Source organism: Phycodurus eques, chromosome 21 (assembly GCF_024500275.1).
Source record: "Phycodurus eques isolate BA_2022a chromosome 21, UOR_Pequ_1.1, whole genome shotgun sequence".
Classification (NCBI taxonomy): domain Eukaryota; kingdom Metazoa; phylum Chordata; class Actinopteri; order Syngnathiformes; family Syngnathidae; genus Phycodurus; species Phycodurus eques.
Window position 1 is genome coordinate 4825547 of NC_084545.1, and position 11021 is coordinate 4836567.

Sequence of the window (11021 nt, forward strand, 5' to 3'; positions counted from 1 at the left end):
GGTCTCTGCTCTCAACAAGCGCATCCTTGCCTGTTATTGAGTCGTCTTCTTCTTCCGGTAGCCTCCAGTCAATGCTTCGCTGCAACTCGCCTCCGTTCAGACTTTTCCGCCATTTCCAGGGCTCCTGCGAAGACGAGCTACCCCGAGAGATTTTGTCTGATTGCCACCGAAGTGGAACAACGTATTCTAGGCTGATGGACAACGCTACATTGCGAGGTTTTCGTCATGCGTGTGGGTCAAATGTCATTGGACCATATTGTGCCTTTGAATATTCAGCCCCCGAATACAGTTTGACTTGGCAACATGAAATTCGGTCGGCACATCTGTCATGAGTAGACTCGCAAAAACAAATGCACGAGAACCCCAAAGCGCCCTGAAAGTCTGACGCTTTGGTTAGAAGCAGCCATTTTAGTGTCATTGTGCCCTTTTCCAGCGGTCCTTCAAAGACGAACTTGTCCAGTTGCTCCCAAACTTCAACCACATACAGCGTCACAATCACTGGTTTGCGTGGTGCTCTTGCTCAAAAAGATTTTTCAGAAACAAAAAGGCAAACAAGGTATGGTGAATAATGAAAAATACTTAATTAACAAAGTAAAAAAAATTATATTCAAAGTAACAAACACTGGAAATAAACTGGCAACTGTGACTGACAACGACAATGAGCAGACGCAGACCGAAAGAAAGCAGAAAATTAAATGCGAGCAATCTGACGAGACAACGAGGCACACGAGCGGCCAGAGGGAGCCGATGGGTGGACGCGGGGGGCAGGGCTGGCGAGAACGGGCGCAAACCAAAACCTAACGAGCGAGACGAGCACATGAGTCACAAGAAAACAACACATACCCTGAAACAAAACTCCATTTCATGTAAACCTCATAAACACAGACGACGACGCTAGACAATGTCTAGCATCGTCGTCTATTCAATGTGGAATTGCGGACGACGTAGCGTCTCGTCATGCTCGTGAACCAAAGCCAGCGTGTTACACGCGTGTTACGCATGACATTGTATTTGGCGGTAGATTTCATCACGTCCTCGTGTGACAGGCTTGGAAGCGCAGACATTTCCATGCTGAGATGGATGGAGCCATGCTGGGAAGAACGCGGAGGATGAAACGGAGGTATGAAAGCTCAGCGGCAGTCGTCTTCTTCGGCCGCCGTTCCGATGAAAGTCAAACGGAACGGCAGCCGCGCCGATTACGTGACAACCGCAATTCGCCTATTTAGTTCATCCGGCGTCGCCGTTTAGGTTTCAATTTATTTCTCTCCTCCTCGCCGGTCGCTCCAGCCTCCCCCGGGGGAAGCGGGGCGGTTGGGAAGGGGGCTTGCGCACATACATGATGGAGCGATTTGCCGGGGAGGGTGGGGTGGGGGGGGGTACGCCATAAAGGAGCAGAAAAATGCCCGCGCAGCACATTCACATGTATAACGGCGCAGGTCAGGAAGATTGTGAAGTGTGTGTGTGTGTGTGTGTGTGTGTGGCTGCTTTTTGTTCACATGCGCTTGCATACTAAGCAGCTCCCAGAGGCCCTTTAGAGGCTTCAAATCCCTCGGCTCGTCATTTCTCGCCATTAGTCTTACCCGGCTAAGTGGGGTGGGTGGGGTGGGGCGGGGGGGGGGGGGGGGGTGGAGGAGGATAACGTGGCTACTGTAGCTCTCATCTGCTCTTCTCAGAGTCCAGCCGACATTCCGTGACATTCCAAGCAGCTCTCTGCTAGATACGCACGCAGCTGCGCATCGTATGGAGGGGTTGGAATCTGAGGGGTGTTAATATTTGGGGTAGCGCCACATAGATGTTTATGAACTACTTTCCTCACCGTTGCGTCAAGGCCTGACTCTTAATTCACACGGAAGCCGCCGCGGACCCTCCGTCCGTTAGCATGCGGACGACGGCTCGCTAACGGGGCCAGACACCCTGCTCCCGCTCGCGGCCCAGGCAAGGTAAAAGGAGGAGGCGGTTGCGTTAGTGTACACGCTCAACGCAACCGCCATGATGTGTGCTATAAATAGAAAATACAGTCGACCGTGTTTCCCCACAGGAAATAAAGTGAATTTATTCGTTTCTGGCTCTTCGTAAAAAGAGCTCGAGGCGATGTTTTAAGTCGCGCGTTCACGTTCCCAACTCTCACAAATGTGTTTAAAAATAAAATTTAAAAAAAAATCCATAATAATAATTTAAATAAAATCTACAGCAATGCCATGAGATACAAGTTTAATTCATTCCGTGATTTTCCAGTTGGACACCACAATAGTGGTTTCAAACGTATATAATCCTATGAAAATCGTTGGATGATCATATTTTTCACATTTGTAATAAAACTAAATAAAGTGTTGGAGTGCATAGACTGTGTGTTACACGCTTGTTAGCCCTCTATCACTTTGCGTGTCATGGTCGCTCTTGTCGTTGGGTGCTTGAGCCTCAGACGACGGAAGCAAAAAGCTGCACTGATAAATAGGTCAGAGAGCTTTTCCAGCCCCCCCCCCCCCCCCACACACACACACACACACACACTTTCCCCCAGCCCCCTCCAATGGTTTCAGGCCCGGCTTGGCAAATTGAACATAATTAAGGCCCAAGGCAAAGGTTGCACTTTTCCTTGCAGTCGACAGGAGCAGTGAGTCGGCCCGGACACGCCGCCATGCATGTTCGCTACGGCATGCCTCAGCATGGAGGAGGAGGAGGAGGAGGATGTGTGTGTGTGTGGTGGGTGGGGGGGGGGGCAGCCATTACAGAAAAACTCACAGCATCTCTATTTAGCGCGTCTTCTTCCGCTCATCGATTGCGTGCGTGCATTAAAGGAACTGTTTGACATTTTGTGGAAATGCGGCGTTTACGGTCTCGGCAGGCCAATGCGGAGAAGCGCTCCCCTTCCTTCAGACGCGAGTGCTCCGTGCCGTCTGTGTGCCCGGTAAACGGAAAGACTCGGACAGGAAAGCATGAGCACCTCCGGTAGCTCGAGCTCGTAGCTGCTGGATCATCATTGCGGGTGGCTGTGTATGTTTATATACCGTGAATGAATGTACAGTGTATGTGTGTAGGAACAGTACGGGGGCGCCTTGAGATACGAGTTTCATTTGTTCTGTGACCAAGCTCGCAACTCAAAACGCTAGTATCTCAAATCATCTTTCCCCATTGAAATGAATGCAAATGCCAGTAATTTGTTCCAGACTCCCCACAAAAAACTAAATCAAATTTTGACGTTTAAAAAGGAAAATAGCATTTTGTAATATTTTACTTTATAACAACATGGAGTAATAAGCTAATAACATAATTAAATAATGTAAAGAATTGAACAGTTTCTGCTTCAATTTATTGTTCTGGTTTGCCTGACAAACGGACAACTAAGCAACCACAACTCTTAGTGACTCACTACGAAGCACTCGTATTACTCGTTTTTCAAAGAGGAGAAAGAATATATGCCTGTGAGTATTGTCTGCATGTGTTGCTCCATTATTTGTATTCCAATATCCATTCCTTAATTTGCGTGGACCGTAAATAATGTATGCGTTTATTTATACACGCACACAAAACCCCAATTCCAATGAAGTTGGGACGTTGTGTTAAACATAAATAAAAACAGAATACAATGATTTGCAAATCATGTTCAACCCATATTTAATTGAATACACCACATAGACAAGATATTTAATGTTCAAACTGATAAACTTGATTGTTTTTAGCAAAATAATCACTAACTTGGAATTTTATGGCCGCAACATGGTTTTCGGCCTTGCCGCTTCCATGCAGTGATTTCTCCAGATTCTCTGAACCTTTTGATGATATTATGGACCGTAGATCATGAAATCCCTAAATTCCTTGCAATTGTACGTTGAGAAACATTGTCTTTAAACTGTGGTCGACTATTTACTCACACACTTGTTCACAAAGAGGTGAACCTCGCCCCATCTTTGCTGAGCAATTCAGGGAAGCTCCTTTTATCCCCAATCATGGCCTCCACCTGTTCCCAATCAACCTGTTCACCTGTGGGATGTTCCAAACAGGTGTTTGACGAGCATTCCTCAACTTTCTCAGAATTTTATGGCTGTAACAGGTTCCGAAAAAGTTGGGACAGGTGGCAAAAAAGACTAAGTTAATGATTATTTGCTAAAAACAAAGTTTATCAGTTTGAACATTAAAGATCTTGTCTTTGTAGTGTATTCAATTCAATATAGGTTGAACATGATTTACAAATCATTGTACTCTGTTTTTATTTATGTTTAACATAACGTCCCAACTTCATTGGAATTGGGGTTGTGTGTGTGTGTGTGTACGGTGTATATGTATGTGTTGTATACTAGGGGTTGAACCGACTAGTTGACACGTCGACTTTAACATTGCGCAATGATGATTATTATTGAAGTTGATTATTCGCCAATCCCGTTTTGGCATTAACGGCTCAAATTTTATTGAGGTAATTCAGAGTCACTTTAAAAGGTGGCAGATGTGTCCTGACTCATTTCACATCAGTGAGTTGTGATCGGTTCATTCTGAACACAGCCACATTGCAGTTATGGTATGCGCACTTGTGCAACCACATTCTCAGTTGTTTATTTTTTCTTCACCTCTAGAAAGGGGGGGAAAGTATTTTCAATTGTGTTCTACAGTTTCCAGGTCACAATGATGGTGGAAAATGCTTTGATCTTTGTCTTGGTTTTGTACTTCACAAAAACCTGGCTTTTCAACAGGGGTGTGTAGACTTTTTACTTCCACTGTATTCAGTATATAAAGAAATATACACACATACAAAGGCATATAAATGCATATGTATTTTTTCTTGATTTTGTTTTTTGTTTTTGAGGCGCATACAAAGTACACGACGATGCGTTTGAACTATTAGCAAGTTGAGGATAAACATAGTTTTCCGCTGCCCTGTAATTTCATCCTCACACCGCATCAGGACGATAAATCAAGCCAACTGCCGTGTTATCTCCCTAAACGAGCCGTGGCAGCCTCAATAGAGACTGAAGGCGCATCTACACAGCAGTCAACAGTGAGGAGCCCATTGACCTTTCATTACGCCACGTGTGATAAGGCCAAATATGTCGTCGGCCTAAATGTCAACTCACTCTGTGTTATAATTGCTACTTTTTCCCTCCTTGCTATGTTTCAATGCACAGGCCCTCGTTCAGGGTCTGCACGGGACATTTATCCTACTTCATTATGATTAGTTTTTTTTTGTGTGTTTTTTTTTTTTTTTTAAATACAGCAAGGAAATATGAGGACTCCAGAGAGTGGAGCGCTCGTTAATGCCTTCTCATTAGTAGTTTTTATGCATGGACAAATAAACAAATGCTAATAAACTCATTATTTTCCACACAACTAATTTGGGGAGCTTTGAATATTCATGTTGGGGCCAAGAACTAGCCCAATTATTTACGTCTCAGCCTGGATTATTACAATCATGCACTTGTTGTTGTTGTTTTCTTTGAAGGAGGCTTTTTTTTTTTTTTTTTTTTTTTTTGCGCATATTTAAATTTGTTGTCGGATCATGGAGTTGGAAGACGAGCTACTCAAGAAGCTAACGTAGCAGTCCACTACTTTCCGACAAGCTCACATGCACCAATTCACAAAAAGCCAAGGGGAATGAGGATAAACACGGGAAGTAGGAAGCTTAAAATTAAAAAAAAAAAAAAACTAGTATCAGTGCTAAGCTTACAAGTATATGGGATGCTAGCGGCTAGCGCAAGAAGCTAACATAGCAGTCTGCGTTCACACCGCAAGCAGATGAACTCAAATGTACCAGTTCACAAAAGGCTAAGCGGAATGGGGACAAAAACAAGTAGTAGAAAGCTTACAAAAAGAAATTAGTAAGCGCACATATTACTTTTTTTTTTTTTTTTTTTTTTTTTAAATCAGTGAAACACATAAGGCATCTAAACAGCTAGCACAAGAAGCTAACATCGCAGTCTCCTCACGTTTTGTCAAAATGTATAAACGGATGGACTCAAATGTCACAGCAAATCTAAATTAGTAATTTGTTTGCTAAAAGTTGTTCAATACGAGCGAAGACTCATATCAAACCAACAAGAATGGAGAGGAAAAACTAAGTACAAATCTACTGAAATTAAACAAGTAACATTAGATGACGGACAGATGCGTTCCTCAAAAAGGGAAGAGGCAACAAAACAGGCCAAAATCCAAATGTCAGTGGTGAGGCAGAGCAAGAGACCAGTTGCAGACTAGGGGTGGTTTCATGAAAAGAGAGTGTCTTAAGTCGAGATTCAAACATTTCTACAGCGGTAGCCACTCTAATTTCCACAGGTTTGGCATTCCAGAATACGACAGCCCAATTAGAGAAGATTCTAAAACCTGCTGACTTTTTAGCTCTCTGAGTCACCAAAAGACCAGCATGTTGCGAGCGCAAGTCTTCTTCGCTTCCTCCACTGGGGAGTCTGAGCACGACTTCTTAAACCTCGAGACCACCAACAGGCGGCCTGGCCCGCCAATATCAGGACTGTGACAATTTGGTCCAAGACTGAGAAGAGTCGCTGCACAATAGTCAATTCCACAGACTTTTTTTTTTTTTTTTTTTTATATATAAAGAACTAAACCCAAGATAGTAAAAACTTTCTTTTAAACCTGCATGTCATCTTTATCAGCTAAGGTTTCCTGAAAAGTAAAAAGTATTTTTTCTAAAATATGATTAATCTGCCCTCGAGTACACTTTTATGAGGGGGCGCACGGCGCACCATTTTTAGATCTTTTCACTCTTGCGAATCCGCAAGCATGTGACGCGTATTTGCCAGTTCCGGCTTGCTATGCCAATTTATTTACATACAGCGTTGGTTAATATGCACAAAGGACAAGCTAGATATCATCGCTGTGGCGCGGAATCCTCGCGACGCCAAAATCCCAACTTTTCAGGAAAATCAGATGGGGTAGGCTGCGGCTCACGAGGAAAAAAAGCTCTCTAGAAAATGGAGGGATGTGTTTGATGATTTTTTTTTTTTTTTTTTTTTTTTTTTTTTTTTTTTAACTCATTATGCACCTTCCACTTCCTTCCTGGCCGGCTGACGCTGATTAGTCCTGACCTAAGCAACCTAGCTCTATCCAATCAGACTAATCATTCCCCTCCCCCTCCCCCCCCCCCCTTCTTCTTCTTCTTCCTCCTCTTCTTCTTCGGGCTAATGGGCTTTCCCTGCTCTGGTGAGTTTGCATTTAATGTCGCAGCGCTGAGTGGGATGGTCACTCACTGGAGGAGAATCCTCTTTGTACCTAAATGCTGGCCAGTCTTATGAAGGAATAAGAAGCTTCATATTTTGCTCTCCATATTTACACATATGAGTAGACTCGTGCCTTCAAATGAATATGCATGAGGCTCCCAAAGGGCACGCCAACGAATGACTATTCACACTTAATCTATAGCCCACAGCAGGCATGCATTATTCATTACGTGTTCTATTTATTTATTTATTTTTTGGGGGGGGGGTCTAATTTCATTTCCGTCGTCTGTTCATTTCCTGCCATGCCATAGCAATGGATGTCTTTAGCTTTTTCTTTGGCTTTTGTGTGTTTAAAGAAATATTTCAGAGGAAGGCACCAGTGAAGGAAAATCTTTGACAATAACCATTATTATAATAAACCAAAACAACCTCTTCTTGTCCTTCAAAATCACAAACTCTGACGGGAATGCACCTTTAAAAACAAAAGCGTACGTTTGTGGTGTTTGAGGCGGAGGCGGAGACGGAGGCGATGGTGGACGATCCCGCCTGAATGAATCAAATTCCCGCCTGGGAAAAGTCGTGTTCACGCCGTCTGAAAGGCTTTTTGGGCGAAAGTGAGGTGACACTTTAAAAGCTTTTTCTTTGACGCAAAAAGCTGCTTTCCACACAATTGAACCAACAAGTCAAATTGCATTAGGGACGCGCAAATAGATCCAAAATACAAAACGACTGAATGACGCGTTCCAACCAGTCAATGTCGGCAACGTTGACTTTCACAACAACGACAGGAGGAGGAAGTCAGCCCGACAGAATAAAATACTGAACACACAGTGCTGCCTTACAACACCTTAAAATGTGGGTTTAAAAGTATGCTTCAAAATGCCAAACATTTTGGAGTAGACATGTGCACGGCTACGTTAGCTTCTCGTGCTAGCTAGCCGCCGACTGACTAGCTGCCACTCTTCTTGTCAGTTCGTGCCGTTACTGGTTTTATTTTGGTAGGTTTCTACTTTCTGTTGTGTTCCAGTCAAGTTGTCTTTTTTTTTTTTTTTTTTTTTTTTTTTTCCGAACAAATGACATGGATTTGCTATGACTGCTATGTTAGCATCTCACGCTAGCCACGGACTTTCTGACTGCCGACTGGCTTGCTGACATAATGTTTACCATCGTATCTTAGAGCCGCAATTGACCAACTTTTGGTGACCAGAGGACTTTGATTTGAATCTCACATGAATTATTTTTATTTTTATTTTTTTGGGTAACGGAGACTCACTGAGTGATCGATGTAGAGGTCTAAGTTTGTTTCTCATGCTAGCTACAACTTGAAACTCAATTCGGAGCATAGAATCTGCTTTTGGAAGCTGTTGTAACTTTTCTAACACCTTCCAGTGCTCGGCTGCTTTGTTTTGATTCTATTTTGACTTCCTTTTTAAGATCACTTCATTTGATTTAGTTGAGGCTGTTTTTTTGGGAAGCACGTTCATCCGTCTCGTCAGCACGTGGCGAACAACTCATTAGCGCCGAAAGCCACAACCGTCTGCACACTTTGACAACTTGATATTTTAATGTAATTTCTTAAAAAACTAAAACCGTCTCATCTCTGCATAATGAAGGACTCATTAACCCCCAAAGTGATGAGAATTTGCACAATCTGACAGTTAAAGTTCTACCGTAATTATCCCGACGCGTGTTGACTCCGAGGCACCAATTTGCACGGCGCTACTTTGTGAATATTTGAGAAAACGCCGTTTGTAATCTGCCTCCCCCATCTCTCTCTCTCTCTCTCTCCCACGCTTGTTCGTTGCGACAATGTGACCTCGCCGTAAACTCACTCAAACCTGAAACATGTCACCTTCGAATCAAACTCCGCCGCTTCCTTTATGGCAGACGAGGGGATTCTGTCGGGGATCATCGCCGACTCCCGTTTTTATTATTCTTGCTTTATTCCGGGAGCTCAGAAGGAGTAAAAAAAAACAAAGATGTCAATGTGATTTCTTCTGGGTGGCAAAGAGATTTGCAAATAAAAAAACAATTTTCGGGAAGCTTGGCGAACGCCTGCTTTGTTGTGCCCACTTTTTGTTGTGCGGGACGTGTGGGCGGTATCAGGGGTTTTTTTGTTTTGTTTTTGTTCCCCCCCCCCCCTCCCCCTTCATCTGCTTGCCAGCTGCCAACGCTGATATGTCACCTTGGAGAATTTCATCAGAAAACGCACGGGGGGGGGGGGGGGGGGGGGGAAGTTATGTTGCAGTACTTTGGCGACCACAATCGAACATCACAGGTTAGGGTTAGGGTCTCAAATGCATGACAGCAATCGCAGGAAAGCCGAATCAAAAATCTCTGAAAAGTTGGTCAATACCTGCTCTGAACGAAAGTCCAAGAAATAACCAAAGATTAAGCAAGTTAAAGCAATTTGACAAACTCCTATTAGGGAACTCACTCAAGTGAGCCCCAAGGCTTGACGCACACCTTCTTCATCTACGCATACGCTCACTCGTTTCACCATGAGAAGACCATTTCAATGGATTTGGATGCGTTTTTTGAGCTTCAGACCGATCGCCAGATTGAGAGCCATTTGGGGATCGGAGGTGCGGGCAAACCTGCGCATCAGCATGTCCTAATCCCGAAGAAGCGTAATCAGGGATTAGGCATCATCATCCTCCGGCTAGGGGCGTGGCCCAGGCCATCGTGGCGGTTTTGCCATGATTGCTTCTGTCAGAGTTCAAAATGGCCGCCTAGAAAAGTTGATTTTGTGTTTGTGTGTGTGTGTGTGTGTGTGTGTGTGTGTGTGTGTGTGTGAGGTCGATCTCATCACCCTGCTCACTGGCACATGGTGGAACTGTAATCCTAAAGGGTCAGAGTTCGTCTTCATGCTGCTCGCCTGCCTGAAAGGGCAGATGGGACACACACGCACACACACGCTGCGAGCTTTGAAGGGCAGATGGGAACATTGTGTCATTTCACCCCTGTGCAATTCCTTTTTAAATCATACACCATCTCCTGGGCAAAATTTATACTGTCCTCCATTTCAATTTTGCGCCTATATAGTATTCCGTTTTTTTTTTCAGAGTCACGCACCCGTCAACATCCTGACAGTTGGCACATCTCCTCTCCCCACAGGCGCACCCAAAAAAATAAGTCAAAGCAAAGCCTTTTGGATACTTTTCAAGTAATCTTTGTTGGCCTTTTCCTCGATCAATCTTTCTGAAACTCAAAAAAAAAAAAAAAAAAAAAAAAAAAAAAAAGAGGTTGAACCGATTGGTCACCTCCGCATCGACGTGCAACAGTTGACGTTGACTGATTGCTAATCACTCATTTTTGGCATCTCCTCTTTCAACTGGCCACCTTACAGAGCACTTTTGACTGTAACGCTCTGTTTGGCAGCAAAATGTCCGACTGACAAGGCAACGCAGTCTTCATGTGTCTGCGCCGTTTCGAGAGTGCAAAAAGTTGGTCGCGGAAGAGCATCGCGGTTAGCCTAGCTAGCTTCGGCTATTCTGATCAAGACTAGTTAAAAGATTTATACCAGCGGCACCGCAGGACGGGCGGCGAGGAACGAGGAACTCCATCTTCGTCTCTAAGATGTTATGTCTAATAATGTGCAGATAACTCTTGCGTGCTCCCAACTTTTCATCATACAATATGTAAGATACAGCACGCGCTAACATCGTGACATTTGACGTCAGTTTACCTCTATGGCCGTGTCGACGGTACAAGCGTGTCAAAATATTTTACCAAAAATGAGACCGCTCGCAAGGCTATACTCACCGGCCATTTTTTTTTGGGGGGGGGGGGGGAGTAACGTGCCAGACTCCCACTAATTACAAACTACAATTGGCTTAATAGCAAGTTCTATTTTTA